A 22867-nucleotide genomic window follows, 5' to 3' on the forward strand; every position below is an offset into this window, starting at 1 on the left:
AAAAAACTGCTCAGAGGCCCCAGCTCTAGCACCAGACTGAGCTCCTGTGCAGCCAGGCTCACCAGCCCAGGCAGTCCGACTCTAAACGTTGGCTAATTGGCACTGTGCAGCCCAGGGATGAGAGTGGGCCAGGCTTTGAAGTCACATGGCGTGACTTGTCCAGCGGGAGCACTGGGCCACCCAGCCAGTGGCGAGACGCTGCTCCTACTAATCAGGTGCCACTCTGAACACAGAAGCATCAGATTAATGAGGTTTACGGCACTCAGTTTCACAGCCTGGTGGGCTGCATCTGTTCTCTGATCTCAGTTTGATGCCAAAATTGTTCTCTAAATCAAAGGTTCTCCCCAAACTGCTTTCTGCCGCACCTCGGGTTTCTGCTGGTCATCTGTGCCAGGGAGCTGAAGCCTTCCTCATGAGTCTGGTGCAAGCTTTTGTTTCTCTGAAGAAGACTGCACAAGGCTGTAACACCGCACACAGCCCACCTGGGAGGAGGCAAGGGGCAGCTGGGGTGGCCCATTTTGCAGAGCTGGCTGGCTCAAGGTCACAGGTAGCACCCTGAGCACATACCCTCCCCTCCTCTGGCCTGCAGGCCCCTTTGCCTCAGCTCTTGGCGGTTTTGGGCGTGCTGGGCCATGAAGAATCCACTGGCCCATTTCCCACGGTTGGCGTCTATTCACAAGCCTTAGGGGCCTCTGGTTCACCCATCCCAGGGAAGATTGAGACATTATGGGAACCAGCCTACACACCTTGCCTGTCTGCCTCTGTGGCTGGAGTGGACACACCCCCGGCCCCTCTGTGGACCTTTGCCCCCACAGGCCCTCCATCTTCCCTGGAATACCTTGCTCTCCCGTCGCTGGCTAACCTCACACCACCCTTCAAAACCCAGCTCCACCCTTGCCCTTTCCTTCACCACCACAGTCTCAGTCACTGGACCTTCCTTCCTTCTTGGAACTCTTCCAGCCCCCAACCCCAGTCACCTTGAGCAACTGTTTCTTGACCTATATTTCATTGTTTCATGTTACTACCTTAGCTCATTATTTTGTCCTAGCTCCGCTATGAGACTGTGGCACAAGGCCAGGAACAGCGTCTGTGTCATCTCTGTGTCCCCCACAGTCAAGACTGGCTGATAAAGACTCTGACCTCCCTTGGCACTCAGGGAGACATTGGGAGAGAAGACGCCATCTTACCCTCAGTTCCTCACCTGCCAAATGGGGATGAAGTCCCATGCTGCTTCGTCCATGGGACTGCTAGGGCATGGGAACAGCGGGGGCAGGGGCAAGATCCTGGCAGGGAGGCGGGACAGCCCTGGGGCTTGGACAACTTAGCTGCTCTCTCTGAGCCTCAGTTTCCCTGTATGTAACAGGGGTGGCCCTGGACCCATAAGAAGCACTAGTCCTCATGACCACCTCTGGAGTGTGTGCTATCATTGGCTCCAGTTCACAAGTGAAGAAAGCCCAGAAAGGTGGGGAAGGCAGGACTGAAACCTACACAAGGCGCTAGGTACAGGTCCAGGTCCACCTTCTTCACACTCCACTAACCTCCAGTGAGCCCTGGCTAAGCTCAGGCGGAGCCTGTTGTTTCTGAAACGTGCTCAACCTCTCTGGGCCTCTGTTTTCCCATCTGAGGTACGGGTGCACAGTGACATTTTGTTGATGACTTCTGCTAGGCCAGAGCAAGCTGGTGTGTTCCCTGCTCCACTGAGCCCTTTCCAGACCTCAGCTCCAAATCTCTCCCACCTAGAATTTTCCTTCCCCTTGGATGCCTACCCCATTGGGCTGTGTCTCCCCATCTCCTCCTTCCAACTTCAGGCCACTTCCTCTCATTCACAGAAGGATCGCGTCTTCCTCTGTCATCCTCTAGGTGAGTTCACCGTGGTAGGGATGACCCTCCATTCCCTGCCCTCCTGCACCCAGAGACCTTTGGCCCCCATTCTTTGCAGCCTGGCCTCGACTCCACCTCGTCTCCTGGTCCGGCCTCCCAGCACAGCCCGGCCGCTGGGACCTCGCCTCAGCCCTCTTGCCGCCCTGAGGCCCTAACACCTCCCTCTCCACCACTGCTCTCCTGTCCTCAGTCCTTTCCCTAGCTCGAGCCCACCTGTCCATTAGTGTCCTAGCTCCCTAAATGCTTTGTCCCCTCTCCCTTGGCACTACTTTCATGAAACCCCAACCTGGATGAACCTGACCAGCACCTTCTTGGCACCCATCACTGGTATGTCAAATGTTGCAGAAAACGAGCCCACCATGAAGGCTGCGCCTTCCATGAGTTCAAGGCGTTCCACCACAGCCACGAGTCCCAGCTGGTGTCACTTTCCATCTCTCCAAGGTGGCACTGTCTCCCTTTGTCTGCTCTCCTCATACCTCCTATCTCCATTTGACGCGTCATTCTCAACTAAGCCCTCCCTCCATTCTGAGGAATGGCAACCCCCTCACCTGCCTCCTGTGCAGTCTAGAAGCCCACCTGCTCTGCCCGTGCCTCTCTTCCTGCCTGAGGAGGGGGTCACAATGCACGTCAAAGGTTAGGTGGGCCACTTGGACTCTGAATCCATTCCCTCTGGGCCAGGAGTCAGCTTCCATCAGATGCTGTTTTTCAGCATCACCCATCTTGCCCTCTCTACTGGATCCGTCAGCCTTCCCACCAGCAAACAATCACATTCAGGTATCTCCCGTCCCTTAAAAATCCCCCTCTTAATGAGACTGAGTTTAAAATTTTTTCAACCTCAGAAGGTTCTACGCCATATGATTCCACTGTATGATTCCACACACAAAATAACTATAGAGATAGAGGACAAAGGAGTGGTAGCTTGGGGGGGCGGGGAACAAGGGGGAAGCACAGGGAGCCTCATGGTGATGGAATAGCTCTGTGCCTGGATTGTGGCGATGGGCACACAAAACTACACATGGCACACAGTTACACAGAACTGCACGAGTGCAGGTGTGACTGGGAGATCTGAGTAAGGTCTGTGGACTGTACCAATGTCAGTGATCTGCGCTGACCTTGTCCTTGAGTCACACAAGCCATCCCCACAGAGGAGAGCGGGTGGGGGCTCCGAGACTTGTCAGTACATTCCTTGGAGATTTCTTGTGACTGTACCTGCTCCAGCCACTCCATTTCTCAAAATTTCCAGGAAGAGTCAACGACACCCTTTTTCCCTTCCCCCTTCTCCCATTATCCTCAGCCCACTTTAAACTGGATTCCATCCACCCCTTGACAACACTGCTCTAGTGCCAGCCCCCATGGTCTCCATGTTGTCAGAAGAAATGGCGGTGTCTGTCCCCACCTCACCCCTCGCGGCAGCAACCATGGTGACATGGCCCTTCCTTTCAGAGCCCTCTTTTGGCTTCTGAGATGCCACACCGCCCGGGCTCTCCTTGGCCTCCCTGGATAGGCCCCGCCAGCCTCCTATGCTGGCTTTTCTCCTCCATCGAGTTTCCCCATTGGGGAGATCAGGGTCTGGGCCTGGGTCCTCTCTCTGCACCATCCACACGTCTCTTCCCAGGCTATCGGTGCCACATCTATACACACCTAATGCTGCGGGCTCCTGCAGCTCCATCCCCTGCTCAGTCCTGGCCCTGGGCTCCGGGCTTGTGAGCCCAACTGCCAGCAGACATCTCTGCTCCAGGCCAGCAGGAACAAAACCCTGGGGATCCCAACCCCCAACCTCTACAGTCCTCCCATGTCAAGTCAGGAAATGAGGGGTCCTCTTTGCCTCCTCACGTCCCTCCCCCACCCCCAGTCCTGCCACCATGAGACGTCTGCATTCGTCAGCCTCTCTCCATCTCCACTGCTACCATTTTGGCCCAAGCCTCGATCACATATGTCTGCCTTACCCTGTTCTCGCCCCTGCCCCCGGCCCCACCTGCCGCAGCCAGAGGAGTCTTTGAAAAGCATAAATCAGATCAGTCCCCCTCCAGCTTAACCCATCAGTCGCTGGCCGCTGGCCCTTGGAAAACATCTCAGCTGCTCCCAGAGCCCCATATAAATGTTCTCTCATGGGGCTAGCTCCCTGCAACACAGCCTCATCTTCCCCACAGGAATGGGGCCTCATCTCACAGGGGTCCCCATTCCTCCCATCACTGCACCATTAGCAGTTTCACATTCCCTGTTTGCCTCTATTTTGTCAGTGTCTGCCTCACCCACCAGCCCAAGGGAGTTTGCAGTCAGTGCCTAGTGCATAGTAGGTGCGCAGTAATGCTTGCTGAGTAAATGAACAGGCCCTCCCCTCACAGCGTCCTCTGACCCTGACGAGGCTGGCCTGACTGTGCACAGGGGAGATGCACATGTCTGTAACCCACGCACTCCACTCGCCCCCAAACAGTAACTGATACCCAGATGATCTGACAACATGACGATTTCCCCACGTCTGGCTGGGAGGTGCTTCCAGCAGCAAAAGTTTGCTGTTTTATGGCCACAAGAAGACATTGCCGTAATGTGCTGAAAGTATATCCTAGGAGACTCATCTGTTTAAATACTGGGGAAAACAGACTCCAGGGCTGAACACCATTCCAGACAGAAGGGCTTGGCTGCTGGGACGCTAAACTCCAGGGCTTGGCACCGGAGCCTGGACCAGCCTGTTTTACGTAGAGACCATGTCCCACGTGAGGTGCAGCCATGCCGCACATCATGTCCGTGCAGGTGCCCAGTGGGGGCACTGGGAGGAAACGGTGCAGCTACTCAGCGTGGGCCCATCAGGGGCATCAAGGCCGGGCATGGCATGGCTGAGGGCATGTGAAGTGGATGAGGGGTGAGCTGTGGCAACCAGATTGGGGCCGAGCCTGAATATGTGGAATCGTATGAAAATGGCAATGAACTGCCCCAAAAGGTAGTCCCTCATCAGAGTGTCTGGGCAGAGCAGGGCATTGGAGGGGAGAGTTTGGACTGGTTGTTCTTCTCCAGCTTTGCAGTGCTGGGACTTGAGTCACACGTGGAGTAGAGCATCAGGGTCAAACAGACACAAGTTCAAATCCGACCTCTGCCACTGACAGCGTGGGTGACCCTGAGCAAGTCACATATCAGTGCTCAGATGCACTTTCCTCACCTCCACAGAGAGATAACATACACAAGATGTCTGCACGCAGTAGGTGCCTGCTAAACATGAGCCTCCCTGCATCCCTCTGAATCAATGTGAACACCGCCATCTGGGCTTTGGCACTTCCTGCCCTTCCCCAACAGGTGCCCAGGTCCACACTCCTCTCTATCTGAGGCCTGGTGCTGGTGCCACCTCCTCCAGGAAGCCACCCCTGACACTGGGCTCCTCCTCACTTGCAAATTCTGGTGCACACCAGGTACTAGAAGCTGGGGGGCCTGGGCCCAGGTGCTTACTGTATCTCTGGTGTCTCATGGCCAGCAGGTGGGGGGTGGGGGGAGGCGTGCTGTGCGTGCGCATGTGTGTGTACGTGCGTGCGCGCGCGCGCGTGTGCGTGTGTGTGTGTGTGTGTGTGTGTGCGTGTCTTACAATAATGACAGCAAACACACTGCATTTACATGTACCAGGCACCTTATAGGCAACTAACTCATTTCATTCATACAAAAAAGTTATGAGGGAGGCACTATTCTTATCTCTATTTTACAGATGAGGGACCTGAGGCCCAGAAAGGTTAAGCGACTTATCCAAAGTCACACAGCAGTAAATGGAAAAGTTAGTATTGTACCCACACAGTGTGGTCCCAGAGTCTGTGCTCCTAACCTCGACCTGAACCACTCAACCTCTCAACCCCATTGTGAGCCCTTTCACAAGTTCTGCGGAGGGTCAGGAGACATCCTAGGTGAACAGTAGTAGTGCTTCATGATGCTGGAGGCCAAGACGCATGCAGAAATACACACACACACACAAACACAGACTCACGCACACAAAAGGAGCAAAGAGCCATCAAGCCATCACTACCAGTCCCACGGTCTGAGAATCGCTCATCTCTTTTCTCCCTAAGCCACCACGGGCAGGGAGAAAGTGGGAAAACCTCAGGTGCTACCCACCTCTGCTGTCAAGTCTGCCCTGGATGTAAAAATCAAATCCTGGTCTGCCCGCATGGAAGACGCCTTTGCATAGGGCCTGGCCTGAAGGCTCAGGGAGGGTTGGACCTTCTCCTTTAGGTCACACAGCAAGTCAGGGCAAAACTGGGCCAGCGCCCAGGCCTAGGAAGTTCCCAACAAACGCTTTCTTACACCATTCCAGGGTCCCCTGCACAATCCCCAGTTCCAGACATCTTTATTCCCACTTGCTTTGAGCAGGACAGAAATAGAGATGAAGGGAAAACAAGAAGAGAAAGAGGGCAAACCAAGGCAAGATGGAGAGAGGCCAGGAGAAGGGAGGAGAGGAGATGCAGCAGGGGTCTGAGCAGCGAGCTACAGGGTGCCGGCCCAGCTACCAGCTCAGCAGCCCCCTCGCCCAAGGCTGCGCTAGAGGGGTGCAGCGAGGCAGGGGTTAATGCTCTGCCGTGGAGCAGAAAATGAGGTTCCAGTTATTAGGTGATTTATTGCTCTGTCCTCAATCTGCGCTCAGGTCCTGGAAGGAAATGTTCCACTCGAAAGCATTAAGCGTCTTCAAAGAGCAGAGGCATTAAAAATTGAAATCATAAAATAGACACGTAAATATAGTGGAGGTGAAAGGGGGCAGCCCCCAGGCGGCTGAGGTGGGGGTGGCAGGCCCAGGTCCCAGCCAGCCTCTGCCCCACCTCACATGCAGGAGCCAGGCGTGTATGGAGGCGTGGGGGTGCTCCTAACCCAGAGGTGGCACCCAGCGCCACTCACGGTGCCTGAAACCTTCCATTAGCACTCCACGTCTTAGCAGTCAGAATTGCCCTGTCTCTGAAAACTCGATTCCCCTTTGGCAGAGGGTCAGAAGCTTGGCCCAGGAGCCTGTTAGATAATGGGGGAGAGAGGAGGCAGATGGGGACTTGGTTGACTTCTGCCTCAGTGGGTGTGTTGGTGGGAGCTGCCCAGGCAGCTCCTTCTGTGTGGGCCCAGGCTGCTCTGCACAGGGGACAGTCCCAGCAGACAGGTGAGAGTCTAAGCCCTCCTCGCACTGCTCAGACCCCAGTGCATTCTGGGGCTTGGTTTCGCCATGAGGGGAAGGGCCCGCGCCCAGCTAGGCCTCGGGGGAAGTGTACAGGGAGGCCCTTGCTCCGTCCTCAGCACATCTGGGTGGTGGAACCCCAGGGCAGGCTGTACAGCTCATGCTCTCTCTATACAAAGGCCGGGGCTTGGTGTGCTGCAATGAAGAAGATATTCATGCTCACTGGCACCTAGGGAACCAGTGGAATCCCTCCTAAGGGGGCCAACTCCCAGCCGACCAGAGAGCCAGAGCTCACACCTCTGACTTGTCACCACCCACCTAGAGAACCGCCCTCTTCCAGGGCCTAAGGAGGGGCCTTGCCATCCCTTAGCTGCACACAGAGACCTACACGGGATGACACACATGTGAACATGCAAGGCAGAACGACTGGGGTGCAGCACCACAGGCACACATGTGTTAAACAGCCTCATGCACATGCCCATGCCCACGGATGTGTGGACACAGGAGCACTGCACATATGTGCATGTACACTTGTGCCTACATGCCTGCATACACCCACTCTGTGCATACATGTACAGGCACACTCCACATGCACATGCATCCAGACATGTGTGTGTACACTGGACAACACACACATGTGTACATGCCCACACACCTGTAGAGGTTCACGTGTCCACACACACTGCACAGGTGCATGCCCACCCACGCACATGTGCTTATCCCATGTGCACAAGCAAGCCTCTGGACCTCAGTATCAGGCCCAGGGGTCTAGGGAGCCTCTAGCATCTCTTCCTCCGGCCATGGGGACCCTAAGCCTCAGACGCTTGCCCTTGTCTATCCTCATAACCCCCTGGCCTCTGTCCCAAGCTGTATCAACTTGGACAATCCCCTGCCCCTCTTGGCCCACATGCTCTGTGGGCTGCAAGGGGCCTCCCTGACTACAACAGCCTCTTCCTCAACCAGGCGCATATTTGAAAAAGAACCCCTCAGCTTATTTCTTCTTTTTTGGCAAGAGAAGCCAGGACCAGGCTGGGGCTGGAGGGGAACGGGGAGACAGATAAAGCCCAGGTTGTTTGGCAGGTGGGGCCTGGGTTCCCACGAGCAGAACAGAAGCCAAAGCCCTCAGGAAATGAGTGTGGTCAGAGGGGGCAGCGACAGTGACCTGGGAGGGGTGTAGGAAGGAGGGGACAGCAGCTGCTCTCCCTGCTAAGGCCATCTCCTCTTGTCTTGTTCTCACAGCCTCCTTGAGAGAGTGTCCCAGCTTTGTCTGAGCCCATCCAGCTGTGACCAGGACCAAGGTTGAGTGCTCCCAGGACGGGGATGGCTGGGTGTGAATGTAGTGGGGAAGCCCACAAAGTCTCCCTCCAGCACCTGGGGCACTTCCACACGAGGCTTCTGGGACCCCATCTGCACTCAGTCCTGTCAGACAAGGGGATGGGGGTCAGCTGATGTTCCCCTTTCTAAATGGGGCCTAAACACCCTTCTCCATGCAAGACCATCCCCCCAACCCTCACAGTCTTTGGCTGACCATGGAGTCACAGGGAACCAGAACAAAGTCAGTCCTTTCTGAGACCAGGAGTTGAAAACTCAGACACCTCCAAATAGGGCTGCAATGGAGATGAGAGGGGAGGAGGCTCAAGGGAGCACCGCCGCTCCTCTGGCGGGCAGGGAGGGTCCCAGGCTTCTGACTTTTCAACATACACCAGAAAGCCTGATTTTGATGGGAGGCCACCCAATCTTTCCAAAAGCTGTGGGCTAAGATTTTTACCACATTCTGTGACTGGAATATACACACTCTCTCACACCCATACAGGTATGCATACATTCAGGCTTACACACTCATATTCTCACTTACACACATAAACACAGTCACATATACACTCTTACACATACGAAGTCGGACAATTAAGTTCGCGAATTCATCCTAGAAAAAGTGCTACGTACCTCATTGCTGAATATCACTACGGTCACCTTCTAAGTACTCCCCTTGGGAAGCCATGCACCAATGCCAGTGCCTAGTCCACCCTTCAAAGCAATTTTGGAACTCTTTTTCTGGAATAGCCATCAGAGCTGTCGTCATATTACCCTTAATGTCCTGAATGTCATCAAAATGTCTTCCTTTCAATATTTCCTTTATGGTTGGGTAAAGAAAGAAGTCATTGAGGGCCAGATCAGGTGAGTAGGGAGGGTGTTCCAATACAGTTATTTGTTACTGGCTAAAAACTCCCTCACAGACAGTGTCGTGTGAGCTGAAGCATTGTGGTCATGCAAAAGCCATGAATTATTGGCGAAAAGTTCAGGTCGTCTAACTTTTTCACTCAGCCTTTTCAGCACTTCCAAATAGTAAACTTGATTAACTGTTTGTCCAGCTGGTACAAATTCATAATGAATAATCCCTCTGATATCAAAAAAGGTTAGCAACATTGTTGCAACAAGTTCTCGAACTTATTTGTCAGACCTCATACGTGTACTCACACTCACACTTGTCCACATACTCACTCTCCCTCACACTCATACACATACACGCACGCACACATCTATGGATGTCTGGGATCTCTGACCCAGGCAGAGATGAGGAACCAAGGCTGAAACTGGAAGGCTGTGTTGGTCACACAGTACATCAGGCAGTGGAGGACCTGGGCCCAGACTCAGTCTCTGCCATTGAGGCTACATTCTCTGCCGTCCAGCTCAGTTGCCCTGGGAGAGGGAGACAGGGGTCACCCCCTCCTCCCCTCCTGCCTACCTCCTCTCCACCCTCATGTCCTTCCCTCACTCCATCTCTCATCCCTGCACATCAACCACCATCTCCACTGTATTAAGGACCTCCTCATCACTCCCAGCTACCCCCCTCCTTCCCATTGTCCCCAGCAAGGCCAGGGTGGGGGAGTCCCCCAGCTTACCCTTCAATTCTAGAACCACTCATGGCCCAGGCACCTTTCTCCCTCATGTAATTTTTCTTAATTGGGAACTCGTTAATTATCCCCATGCTTTCCAGAGGACATAAACAGAAATTAGAAAAATAACTACTTTTTTTTCGCCAGCAGACTCAGCAGCATGGGGCCCCATTCCATCCCCACTCCTGATGCTCAGTCCAGCCACTTGCCTGGTCCACTCGCCTGCCCCCTCTCTTGTGCCCATCCCCACATGTGTGTGAACGAAGTGCCTGCCACCAGGCCACCCGACAGCAGGTCGACTCTTGGAATCTGCGTGAAGATTCATAAATTGCTAAGAAAGGACCTCCTTCCCCATGCAACAGAAGGTTAGGGTATTTAAAGGAAGCAGTGGAACTGTTTTTATTAATCAGAACTGCTATAAAGAAAGCATTTTAATTAACATAATTATCCCGATTGAGAAAAGCAGTCCTTAGCCCATAGATACTTTTCAGATAAAGATGCAAGCTGTCACAATCAGTCATAATTAAGTAAAGAGAGCCATTTTTTTTCTCTCACTCCTTCCCCTCTCAGACACCAGCTACTCCCTGGGTTAGATCTCAGAGTGTGACAAGGCAGATGCTCATGCTCTCACACCCCAGCTGCCTCTTGAGCTGCATTTCAGAGAAGCAGCTTCCCCAGGCCAGTGGGCCCTCCCATGCCTGGCCTCCCGCCTCCTAGAGAAGGAAGGGTATGACTCAGAAAGGCCCCACCTCACCCCCTGCAGAATGACAAGTCCCAGAACACTGTCCCTCCCAGATAGCTGCAGGGACTTTCCTGGGTCAGCAGGCCCAGGGAGAATAATGGGGACACTCACATTCACCCCTAACCACCTCCCCACTCCACTCCTGACTCACCTTCAGGCCATTTCCCATGAAATCGGTCCACGCCACACACCCCAGCTTAGTGCCCTTCAGGGCCGCATGGAGGCCTGGCCCAGCCTCCTTCAGCCACACCTTCCACACGACACCTCTCCAGGCGTGCCCCACTCCAGCCACAATGGCTTCTCCTCATGCCCAGCTCTGCCACAGAGCCCCCGTACATGCCATTCCCCGGGCCTGCGGCCCATCACTGCAGCCACCACCTTCCACCCTCTCAGCTCATTCGTTCACCGGCTGCGCTCAGCTCAGGTATCACCTCCTCAGAGACGCCCTGGTCAACCTCCTAGACCTGCTGGGTCCCCTCCTAGGCCCTCTCAGGGCTCCGCACAGCAGCCAGGGCAGTGCATCTGTAGCAGCCTTCCGACATGGTTGGGTTCTTTATGGAGCAGTCTCCTTCAATCAACTGTAAGCTCCACGCAATGGCCAGAGACTTCATTTTTGTTGGTTTGTTTGATCATTTGACTGTATTTTTTGTGTGTTCACTGCTGTATCCCCAGTGCCCATCAGTGTTTGGCTGAAGGTAAGCATTTAGGAAATACCTGTGGAAGAAATGAAGGAAGAGGGGAGGCGGGAAGAGGAGGGAGGCCCAGCCTGGCGCTCTCCAGGAGACCGCCAAAGCCTGTCTGCTGAGGGCTTTTCAAGGAGGTGAGGGGACATCCAACAAGCACTCCCCTCGTCCCATCTGGGCATCATGATTCTCCCCACTTTACAGATATGGAGACTGAGGCCCAGAGAGAAGCAGGATGCCTAAGGGTACAGTGAGCCAGTGCAGAGGCTGGGCCTGCCCAGGTCTTGACTGTGTCTGCTTCTAGGTAGGATGAGGAGGGAGGAAAAAAATACAGGAGTGCCCCCTGTGGGTACAGTGTCCCCATGGGCTTGAGGGGCCAAGAGCTGCTGGGGACAGCTCTCAGGATGTGTGACCTTGGACCTTGCATCCCCCTTCCTGGGCCTCAGCTTCTCACCTGCAAAATGGGCAACCTAGAGCAAGAACTTCCTCCCCTCTCACCCACCCTGATATCTAATGCCTCTGAAGCTTCAGACCTCCCTCTCCTCCTGCCCTGTAGCTGGAAACGCTGACCTGCTCTCAGCGTCTGCTGCCCTCAAGGCCACCCGGGGAGGGTAGAGCTGGGTGCTTACTGTTCCCCTACCAGCACCCACAGGATGACACATGCGTAGGTGCTTATTTTTTAGTACACCTTAAATAGGAGCTGCAAAGTATGTTGTCAGCGCTTTTCAAATGGCTTGTTAATGTCCATAAAGCTCAGCGCTGCTGGCCAGAGGGACATCTCCCTCCCGGTCCCAGTGCAGCCTGCCCTCTGAGCACACAACCATGCTGCCTTGGACCCCACACAAGAACCAGATGCCCCCCAACAAAAGTATGCCCAGAGCCCCACTGGGGCCACAAGACTTGGCAACCCTTAGGGAGTGGCAGTGGGCAGACTTGGGCCCTGTCTGGCAAAGGAAAGTGGCCCAGGTTCAAATCCTTTCTAGGCCACTTGTCAGCTATGTGACCTCAAGCCAGTGACCAAACTTCTCTGGGCCTCCAGTTTCCTCATCTATAAATTGGCAATGCTAACTCCTACCTCAGGGCTATTTTTGAGTGAATCAGGTAATAAATACCAACTGGCAGGTAACATTTGACTTTTCAAGTGTGGTAATAGCATTATGCTTTATGTTTCTTTAAAGGGCCCTTACCTTTTAGAGATACACACTGAAACATTTATGAATAAAATTATACAATGTCAAAATAACCCACTGGTGTGGGGAGCGGGTGGGTATAGAGGAAACAGTCTGGTCATGAGTTGATGCTCAGTGATGGGAACGTAGGGTTTAACAGCCCAGTCTCCCCACTTCCATGTAGGTTAACACTTTCATACCAAACCCTCACATAGGCACCCACCAGTGTGCAATCTCCCACTCTCAAAAGCCTTGGACCCCTCCAGCCCTTGTTCAGCAAGATTCAGACAGGTGGAAGGCAGCATGGCAACAAGAAGCGCGAGGAAAGAGGGTTCTGAAGGTGGGGGCCTTCAGAGGCCCCCGGAGGCTCCCGCAGTCCACAGAGGAGACGGGTAAGCGAGCAGGTGAGGGGTGCCTATTACCCAGAGATTTGGGAGCCCAGAGAAGTCAGGTAGCCTCTGTTCCAGGTGCACCGGCCCAGCTGCATGACCCAGGGACCACAGGTTTGCCTCTCTGAGCTCCAGGTTCCCATCCTTAAAGTGCAGATGGCAACACCCATCTACTCCACCTGCCCACAGAGTGGGAACCTGGCCTGAGGCCGGGGCTCAATCACCCTAAACCTGGCCCTGCCTTCCTCAGCAAAGTTGTCACCTCCTGAAGGTTGTGATGTGCAGGGCACCCTCATGCTAAGCACAGGGGGCGCGCAGACTTGCCCTCAGGATGCTGGGGGGGTTGGGGGGGGCATGGGTGCAGGGGAAGGGATGGGGGAGTAAGGTAGTTTTTTAAATGACACTGTACCCAGCAAAGTCTCAGGAAATGGAGCTGGGAGGACTTCAGTCTCTAGAAAAGAGGGAGTCACTGCCAGGACAAAGGTGAGGACAATAATAACGATGACAGGGGCTGACTTACTGAGTGCTTTTGACATGCCCCGCCCTGCATGGCCTTGACTGCACCTCTCCTACGATCTTCACCACCACCCACCAGATAAGTGCTTTCGTTATCCCCCGTGTATTTGAAGAAACTGAGGCTCCAAGGAAAGATGTGGCAGCAAGTGAGTGCAGAGCCCAGTCCTGAGCCGCAGAGTTCAAGGCTCCGCAGGGCAGGGCAGGAGACCCTGGGCATCCGCAGGGGCCACGCAGAAAGGCCAGGGGCCCGCGGAAGCAAGCCCTTCCTGAACTCAGTTGCTTCACCTGTGAAATGGGGGCAGGAAGACTCCAGCCCCATGCAATGGGCGCCAGGAGAAGAGGGCACGGGAAGGGGAGGAGGCAGCATCCCGAAGGTTCCAAAAGGAGTGGGGGCGGCTGTGAGGTAAGTCAGCGCACAGCGGGCGGAGGTGAGAGGAGACAGATCGCTCAGGCTCAGGCTCAGGGGCCGGGATATTTTCCCTAGTTTATATTTTTAGATGAACTACTTTCTTCCCCCTCCCCCTGCCTCAGTAGGAGGAAGAAGACCGAAATAGCTGGGTGTGTGTGTCTGAATGGCTATATATAGTGGGCACAAACCCATCTCTGGGACTTCTCCCCCTCCCTGCCCCTGGAGCCTGAGCTGAGAGGGGGCAGAGGCCCTCCTCTTGCCCAACTGCCACAGTATCTGCTCAGCCCCCAGCTTCCTCCCAGCACCCTTTCAGCCCAGCACACACACCCACAGCCAGACACATGGTGCCGATGAGTGTCTGCCCTGACCCGAGTCTCAGGGGGCGTTCGAGGGGTCCCAAAGGAACCGACAAGTCCTGCCCAGAGAAGTAATAACAGCGTGGTTGACTCTCCACAGAGGGACACATATCCATCATCTTATCCATCATCTCAAAATTCCACTGTGAGAAGGAAGCAACGGTCGTTTTACAGATGGAGAAGCTGAGGCCCAGGGAGGGAACGAGGCCTTCGTGGGTCACACAGAATGGGCCTGTTAACCCCCTGGCTCCACAGGCAGCCCCGTCAGAGGTGGAGCCTGTGTCCACCAGGTCTGGAACAGCCAGGACATCTGAGACACCTGTGCTGAGCAAGCGCCAGTGGGCTCAAGAAAGGTGCATGAGCCAACTGCAGCTCAACGCTGCCAGGGCATGTGTGGCAGCGGCTACCCCATCCTGACCCCTGTGCCCGTCCCGACCATTGAGCGTTTGTGCCCAAGTGCAGAACTTCATTTTGCCAGCTCTAAAATTCCAGTTGGTTTGGTGGGTTTTAGCCCAGAGCTTCCGTCGGCTGAGCACCCAAGGCGAGAAGCGCCTCTCACTGGCAAATATGGACTCTGCTCCCTCATCTGAGTCACCAGAAGGTTGGGACAGGATGAGGCCAAAGGCTTACAGTGCCTCACTGTGCCCTTCCCCCCACAGACTCTTTGGGCTGTTGGTCCTGGCTGAGACCTGCTGAGTGGACTGACACTGGACACCCAAGTCTACATCATCACAGAGCTCCTGAGGCCCTAGCAGCACTGGAAATGGGTGGGGCAGATGCCAGCATCCTTACAGTGCTTCACAGTGGGGCTGCAGGCCCAAAGAGGGGAAGAGCAAGGACTCGGGGCCAAGAAGACAGCCAACCCCAGGAAAGGAGGTGGGTCCTGATCTCAGTAGGCCCGGATATACAGACATTGCATAAGAAAGAAGAAGCTTACAGTTGTTGGAGCCTAGGTTCAGTTTCTGGATATCCACATCCAAACAAATGAGGATGGACCTTTATCTTACACCATCCACAAAAGTTAACACAAAATGTATTAAAAATCTAAACGTAGACCTGAAACTATAAAATTTCTAGAAGAAAACACAGGAGAAAAGCTTTAAGACATTGGACTTAGCAGTGATTTCTTGGATATGACAACAAAAGCACAATGCAACTAGAGCAAAAATAGTCAAGTGGGACTACATCAAACTTCTACACGTCAAAGGAAACAATAGAGTAAAACAGCAACTTGTGGAATGGGAGAAAATATTTGCAAACCATACATCTTAAAAGGGGTTAAAATCCAAAATACATAAAGAACTCCTACAACTCAACACCAAAAACCAAACAATCCGATCAAAAATGGGCAAAGGACTTGAGTAGACATTCCTCCAAAGAAAACATACAAATGGGGCAAAAAGAGGAGGCCCCTCAAACTAAGCTTGTTCAGGTAGGACCTGAGGTCAGGGCGGTGTCTCCTTCCTCAAACTGGGCTCCCACCCCAACCAACCCAACCACCTGCCATCAGAAATGACCCCTGGCTGCCTCCTCCCCTCCCTGTCCAGCCAGGCCTGGTGGTGCTAGATTCTGCCCCAGTGTGGACATTGCAGGCAGCTGCCTCTCCCAAAACCTGGCAATGTGATTAATAGTCAGCCTGCGAGGGGCCCGTTTATCACAGCCACATCATGTGCCCACCAGCCCGGGGCAGATTGCCTGCACCAGGGCTGGCCTGAGTCCCAGCCCCCAGAGCTTGCCCAGTTCCTGGCCAGGCCAGAGGCCCAAGCACCACTGAGGGCTGGGCCCCAAGTGATGGCCACATCTGGAAGACGTCTCTCCCCACCTCACTCCTGCCCCCTCCTCCAGCCGCTAGGGCAGCTCCAGGGAACCCCACTTCATCCACTCCCTCCCAGATGTGTGGCTTCCGGCAGGCCACATCCTCCCTGAGCCCCGTTTCTTCACCTGTAATATTAGGGTGTCACACTACTCCCACACCAGCCCTCAGGAACAGCCAAGGAGACAGCGTATGCCAAATGCTTAGAACGTAACAGAAGCATAGGAGAGAGTGGGCCCCTTCTCCTTCTATTGAATCCAGACTGCTGCTTATGGACCATGTTGCTTTGGGCAAGTTACTTAACCTCAGTGTTTTCTTCTGTGGAAAGCTCCTCGTGGGCTGTGGTGAGGATTAAATAAATAAGTAAAGATTTGTAAAACGCCTGGCATAGCACTAGGCAGGCAGCAGGCACTGAGAAAGCATCAGCTGGGCTTGCTGTTGGGATGTTTGTGTCCTATTTCATGGGGCCGTTCTGAGGTCTGAACTTCGCCAAGTAGATGCACGATTCTGCAAACTGGAGACCCATCCCCGGTGATTGCTGAGTGAAACTTCTCTTCAACCCTCCTTCCCCACAAGGCTTTATGGAGCCCCCATGTCCCCAGGAGTCCAGGCAACACTGGGAGGGAGACAGGTCCCTCTGTCCCTCTGTCCTGCCCTGAGCAGCTCAGGAACCAGGGGGTAGGAGGAAGAGGTAAGATTAGCACACCCATACCAGTGATGTGCCACTGGGTCATGGGAGGGGAGTGGGGGAGCCCCAAGGGTTGAGAGCTGGAAGAGCTGCAGCCAGGGCTCAGGACGTGGGAAGGCATTGAGAGATCTTAAGGAGAGAAGCTGAGTGGGCAGAGCTGATCTCAGGCGCTGCCCTGCAGACGTGCAGGCCCAGCTGGACTGGAGAGCCGAGAGCTGGGGGTGGAGCTGGGGAACTGGGAGAGGTAGCACAAGCAGCACAGGCTGTGGCCCAGTGCCCACCCCACACATACTGGCCAGACAGTCCTTGCCCTGTGCGCCAGCATCGCCCGTGCAGGGAGGGAGGGGGTCTTCACGCCTGGAGCTGGCCAGCCCCCTGACCCAGATCAGGCCTCTGACCCCCATTTCCCATGGGGCGCAGGAATGGCTGGACAGATTCAGCCCCCACTTCAGCCATCAAGATCTTGAGAAGAGAAAGCACCACACATCTCCTCCCATCTCCTGAGGCCAGACAGGCCTGGGTTCAAGCCTGGCTCCTTGGCTTCCCAGCTGTGTGGCCCTGGGCAAGTTACTCAACCTCGCTGAGCTCTGGCTTCCTCACGCGCACACAGGGCACAGTAAGGAGGAAGCGGGTGATGGCCTTAAAACCTCTGGCTCACAGTATGTACTCATTGCCCCTCTGGGCCTCAGTTCCCCCACCTGTAAATTGAAAGGGTTGAGAGATGGTGTGTAAGGGCCCTTTCACACCAGAGTCTACCTCTGCGGGGTGGTCCTGGCAGGATCGTCCCAGCTCTGGTGCCCACCTCTCTACTCATCAAACTCTGCCTCCCAACCCAGGTGACAAATGCAAAGGATGAGATGACACTGCACCATCTGCAGGGTCTCCACTCAGCTCCAGCCAAGCACTGCAGGGTCTCTGTCCCCAGTCCCAGGCTGCGATGTGAATCCACTGTGCTAACTGCCAGGTTGCAGGAAAGCAAGGGCTGCTGGGACCCACCCTGACAAGTGTGGAGAAGCCTCCATGCCCCATTCCCCCAAGACCCCTCCTCCTGCAAAACCACTCCTCAGAGCCCCCAAGCTGCTCTGCCCCTGAGGACAGTGTGAATCTCATAACTTATGTTTCCCTCTTCACTCTGACCACCAGGAAGCACAGGCCCAAATAATCAGCCCAACATTGGGCCCTGTATGTCCATGCTCTGAGTTCCCTGAGACTGTTCTTCTTATTGAGTCCTATTTCTGGCCCTGGGTTAAGTCTATCTCAGTATCACACATGTGCTTGAAAGCCCTCACGAATACTTGATGGACTAAGGTAGGTATAAACAGTAACACGTAAAATGGAACAAAAATAAGCCAAAAACCAAAAGCCGCACACATGGCTCCTCTCCAGGTAAAGGAGAACTCAAGGCCTGAGGTCTGGAGAAGGTGGGGGGTGGGCAGGCCCCAGCTCTACCCGCCTTGACTCTGGCCTCTAGTTGCACACAGGAGGGCCCTGCTCTCATCCTACCGCATTCCATAGCCCTGCCAATGACAACACTGGCAGGTGTGCCAGGCATCACTCCTGGCACAGTACCTGAGCACTCCGGCTAACCCTCTAAGAGCCCTGCCAGTGGGTGCCACTATCATTCTCCCTTTCCATATGAGGAAACTGAGAAACAGAGAGTTTAACATATCGAAGTTGCACAGCTGGTAAGTCCAGAGCTGGGATTCATGCCAAGCTGTCTGATGCTACCACCCAGGTTTTTAAAAACTGTCATACTGCCTCAGGTGGTAGAAAGGACAAGAAGGTGGGAGGCTCAACGTGACACCCCAGTCCCTGCCCCCCACCTGCCTGTGCAGGGGCTGCCCCTGCTTGTCTGTCCTTCGATGTCTGGACGGGTCCAGTCTCCCCCCTTCCCCTTCCCTCCAGCGGCACGAGCAGGTATCAGGCCAGGGGGCAGTCACTCCCCAAGTACAATGAGCAGGCAAAGGGAGTCGCCAGACACTCTGGGTAGCAGGGCGCAGAATAAAGGCCAGACTCTGACGTCAGGTGGCCTGAGCCCCTCCGGAGCCTCAGCTTCCACATCTGTAAGTGGAAGCAGGAAGAACCTGCCTGGCTCACAGCAGGGCATGGGCAGGGTCCTGGCTCCTCAGCCCATGCGGCGCTGTCCTGGGACTGCCCACTGAGTAAAACAAGAGCCGGGCCCACCAGCCCGTCCACACCGGCAGGGTCAGAATCCTGCTCTGCAGCTGCCTAACTCTGTGATCTTTGGCAGGCCTCCACCCTTCTGGCCTCCATTTCCTCAGCAGCAGAATAGGAATAGCAAAACTGTCACTTACCCGTGCTTGGCAATACAGTGTCTTAGCCACTAGCTATCTTTATTATCCAGGGCATCTTCCAGCCCTGGGCACCCCTCCTTCCTGGCAGGAAGGCTGGGCAGGGGGCTGGGCAGTCATGGGAGGCATGTGCAGGAGAACAGGCTCCAATGTGGAAGCTGCCCCAGATGCCAGGACTGTAGGAGGTGGCAGAGAGCTGCCCCCTTCCCGTTACCCAGGAGACTTTCTGCGGAAGTGGGGACTGGGGCATCAACACACAGCCACACATGCACGTGCACACATGCCCTTCACCACGCGTGACCAATGCCCCAAACAGCCAGATCCAGGTACTGGAGCCCGACCGGCTCCTGAGGCCCTGCAACGCCCCGCCCCCAGGGCAAAGGACATGTATAGGTTCAATTCCAGCTCTGCCTCTTCTGTGACTGAGGCCAACTCGCCTTCCCTATCTGGGCCTCCACTTTTCATATGGAAACAGGGCGAATAACACCGCTCTTTAGTGGCATCCTCGCCACTGAGCCCTGCATCTGCGGGCTCCCCAAGTGCCCACCCAGCCTCCTGCCTGTTTCCTGGCCCTCGCACACTTCCCAGCCCCACAGGGGGGCAGTACTGGAACTTTTTCTCACTGAACCAAATGGGGCGGGGGCCCACTCAGCCCCCAAGGGATGGTAGGCTGGGGAGGGCAGCTGAGGGCAGTTACTGTGGAGTAGCTTTTACAAGGGGACAAGCTCTGGGCAGAGGGGCTGTCAGTATGCAGGCAGGAGGAGAGGGAAGTGGGTCGTGTCCAGAAGGATGGATGTGCCCCAGAGAGGGAACCCTGGAAGCCAGCCCAGTGGTTCCGTCTCACAACCCTGTGGCCTGGTCCAGACAGGCATCCCCACTGACTTGGTATAGCCTCCAGGTCCCCTTCCCCATGCTCTGGCTTCTTGGAGGGCAGACTCCAGCTCCTGGGGGACTGGTCAGGGGACATGGTGACTAAGTGCATGGCCTCCAACTGTGCCCCTCCCCTTGGGTGGCCCTAAACTGGGAGGCCATGTGCAGGGTAGTGGGGAGTAATAGGTAGACTATGGGACCTGGAGGGGGCACCTAGGCTGAATCCTACCTCAGCCCCCAGGGTCCATTCCCACCTTTAGGAAGGGAAGAAACTGTTCCCTTTCATGGGTTGTTGTTAAGATCAATGAGCTAATTAAAGTGTGAAAAAGGTTTCTTGTAGACTTGAAAGAGGTGACCAACCACAGCAAATTAAAAACAAGTAACACCCTTCCTCCAGGCAGACTGCCTGGATTGGGTCCGCTGGGTCCTCGCTACAATGGCAGGAAGGCTATACTGGCCTTCACAGGAGTATCTGAGCTGCTGAGGTCTGTGCTTCTCTGTTCCCCAGAGTCCTGCAAACACTGTCCAGTAACCAGTCCCACCCCACTCCTGGCCCAGGGCTCTGCACACGCAGAACTCAGTCCCTGTGGCAAAATAACTGATGTGCGTTTTAACATTCATTGAGTACCAGCTGTGTGCCAGGGCCTGTCCTAGGCCTTCTCCACACAACACAACACCCAGAAGGATGCCTTGTGAGGAAATGCAGGGGAGTAGGTCACACAGACAGGGGTGAACCCAAAACTCCAACTCCATCTCAGTCCCCCCTGCCCTGCATTGTGAGTATGGAGGAGGGGGTAGCCCGGCCCTCAAACTACTCCTCCCCACCCCTCCCCTGCTTGTCACCAGCTGCTGCTGTGAAAGACTTGGGAAACAGTGCCACCTGCCCCACATCACACCCCTCTGCTCTCTCCTGTGCATGGAGGCCAGGCCGACTCAGCAGACACACTTGGGCCCCCAACACCAAATTAAAGACAGAAGCCCTCCCAGAAATCATCCACTCAGCAAAGCCTCCTTGGAACTAAAGTCTGAGGAGACATAGGAAGCTGAGGGAATGGAAAATGTCTGCCCCCAACACCTGCTGGGGCCTGCCCCTGCACGCCCTCACTGAATTGTGTTCTCCAGGCACAGGAATCATGTCCCCCAAATGCTTACTCCTCACAGTGCACAGCCAGGCCCTCCGAGGCCGGGGTCTGAGAATCCCCAGCCCCCGCAGCCTCAGCTATGCCTTGTCCTGCCCCCACAGGCAGGCCCACCTCACCTGAGTGGCCCACAGCTCTGCCCCCTGCTTAAAGAAGGGCCTCCAGGACTCCCAAGCCTCACTTCTGGCTGGTACCTGGGCAAGGTACCCCCCAGAACCCTAAAAGGTGCTCCCCAAGGGCCCCCAGCACCATAACCCTGATCTCATCAGACTAAGGAGCTACCCTCCTCCTCTCCCCAAACCTTCTCACCCCCTCTTTACCCTGCAACTCAACCGTGCCTACCCCCCACCCCCACCCTGCCAGGAGCATGGCTGGAGGAGGGCAAAGGTGGGCTCCAGGAGATGGAGGACAGAAAGGGGTGGCAGAGAGAAGGCCCAGCAGAAGAAGACAGCACCCTGGAACCTACCCTGCACAGACTCCCAGCCCCACCTCACCACCAGCCCAGACAGCACCTGTTTACCTCCCAGGGGTGCAGACTCTTCAGAGGGACACCTGCAGAAAGACAGGGAAAGCGGTCAGAGACGTCAGGCAGGGCCTGCAGACTCCTGGCCCCCAGGACCCTTCCTGCAGCCAACCCCACCCAAGCCTCTGCCTACAACCCTGGGACAGATAGAAAAAGAGGAGACCTAGAGCCTGCCCTCTGCAAGTTCCAGCCAGCCCTAGAATGGCAGACTCACTCCAGAGTCAAAAATGTACTTTCTGTAAAGCTGGGCCAGGCAGTTACCGGGGAGGCTCCCTGCCCTAGGCCCACAGCTCTGCATGGCCTTACAGGTGTGCACACCAGAGGGGACGGTGCCCACAACTCACACCTGTCGGCTCTCTGGCCCAGGACATGCATGAATCTCGGACCCTCCCTCCAGGGCCAGATGGGCTGGCCAGAAGGGGCCCCAGGCCCTCTCCTCACCTCTGACTGGAACTGTGACCTGGGTCACCTCAGCTTTGTCCCTGACTCTCCCTGAGATGCTGGACTGGCCCTTCCCTTCCGTGTGCCTTTATCTCCCATCAGTTGCTGCGGTGCATCAGTCACCTAAGGGTTTGTAAGACATGGCATGCTGGGCCTACTCCTAGGGTCTGATTCAGCAGGTCCAGGTCGGGGCCTGAGAACTTAGTTTCCAACAAGCTACCAGGTGATGCTGATGCTGCTATTTGAGAATCACACTTGGAGAACCACCGGCTTAGCTGTGTCCAGCCTGCAAACTGCGTAGCCCACACACATGTGCACACGCACACACACGCACATTTGACTCAAAGCAGCCACAGCACGACATATGGCTTCTACCCACTAAGGAGATCTGAAAGGAGTGGGCTGTAGGCTGGGGCAGTCATGGAAGGCTTCCTGGAGGAAGTGAAGGCCCATATTACCATTTTTACTAATTGTAGTCTTATTATTATACAAGTGAAACATGAAAGCTTCCTCTCATTAAGAGCTTCAAATACAGATTGTTCAGTGTAGAATAAACACTGTCACTCCCGCTCATGTCTCCAGGGTCCTCCCTGCCCCTTTGGTGTGAAACTTTCACTGTGCATTTGCACACACATGCAGAGAAGTGCACACATGTATGCACACAGACACACAGGATGTTATACACCAGGGAGCATAGCCTCTCTGCTGGTGTGTAAGTGCGTTCTTCACTTACCAAGTGATTTTGGAGACCTTTCCCTGTCTGTACATAGATAACAATAATCACCACTTGTACTCACTGAGCACCTACTATGTGCCAGTTACTTTGTGTATTACCCCATTTAATTTTCACAAGTCCCTAAGATGGGCGCTGGTGTTCACCTAACGTCATAGGTGAGAAAACCAAAGTGCACAGC

The 22867-nt window shown here is 54.9% G+C and overlaps 1 protein-coding gene across 5 annotated transcripts in view; it reads right to left on the minus strand.

The window, feature by feature from the left end:
- The window catches only part of LINGO1 (leucine rich repeat and Ig domain containing 1), a 199354-nt gene that overhangs the window by 104069 nt on the left and 72418 nt on the right, over window positions 1-22867 (minus strand). The window contains exon 1 of one of the 5 annotated variants that reach the window (XM_019625462.1): window positions 21510-21541. The exons of the other annotated variants lie outside the window; for them this stretch is intronic. The gene's annotated coding sequence lies outside the window, so the exon portion shown is untranslated. Of the gene's footprint in view, window positions 1-21509; window positions 21542-22867 lie in introns of those variants that run through there. 5 annotated transcript variants of the gene reach the window in all.

The sequence above is a fragment of the Hipposideros armiger genome, unplaced genomic scaffold (assembly GCF_001890085.2).
Source record: "Hipposideros armiger isolate ML-2016 unplaced genomic scaffold, ASM189008v1 scaffold_628, whole genome shotgun sequence".
Taxonomy (NCBI): Eukaryota; Metazoa; Chordata; class Mammalia; order Chiroptera; family Hipposideridae; genus Hipposideros; species Hipposideros armiger.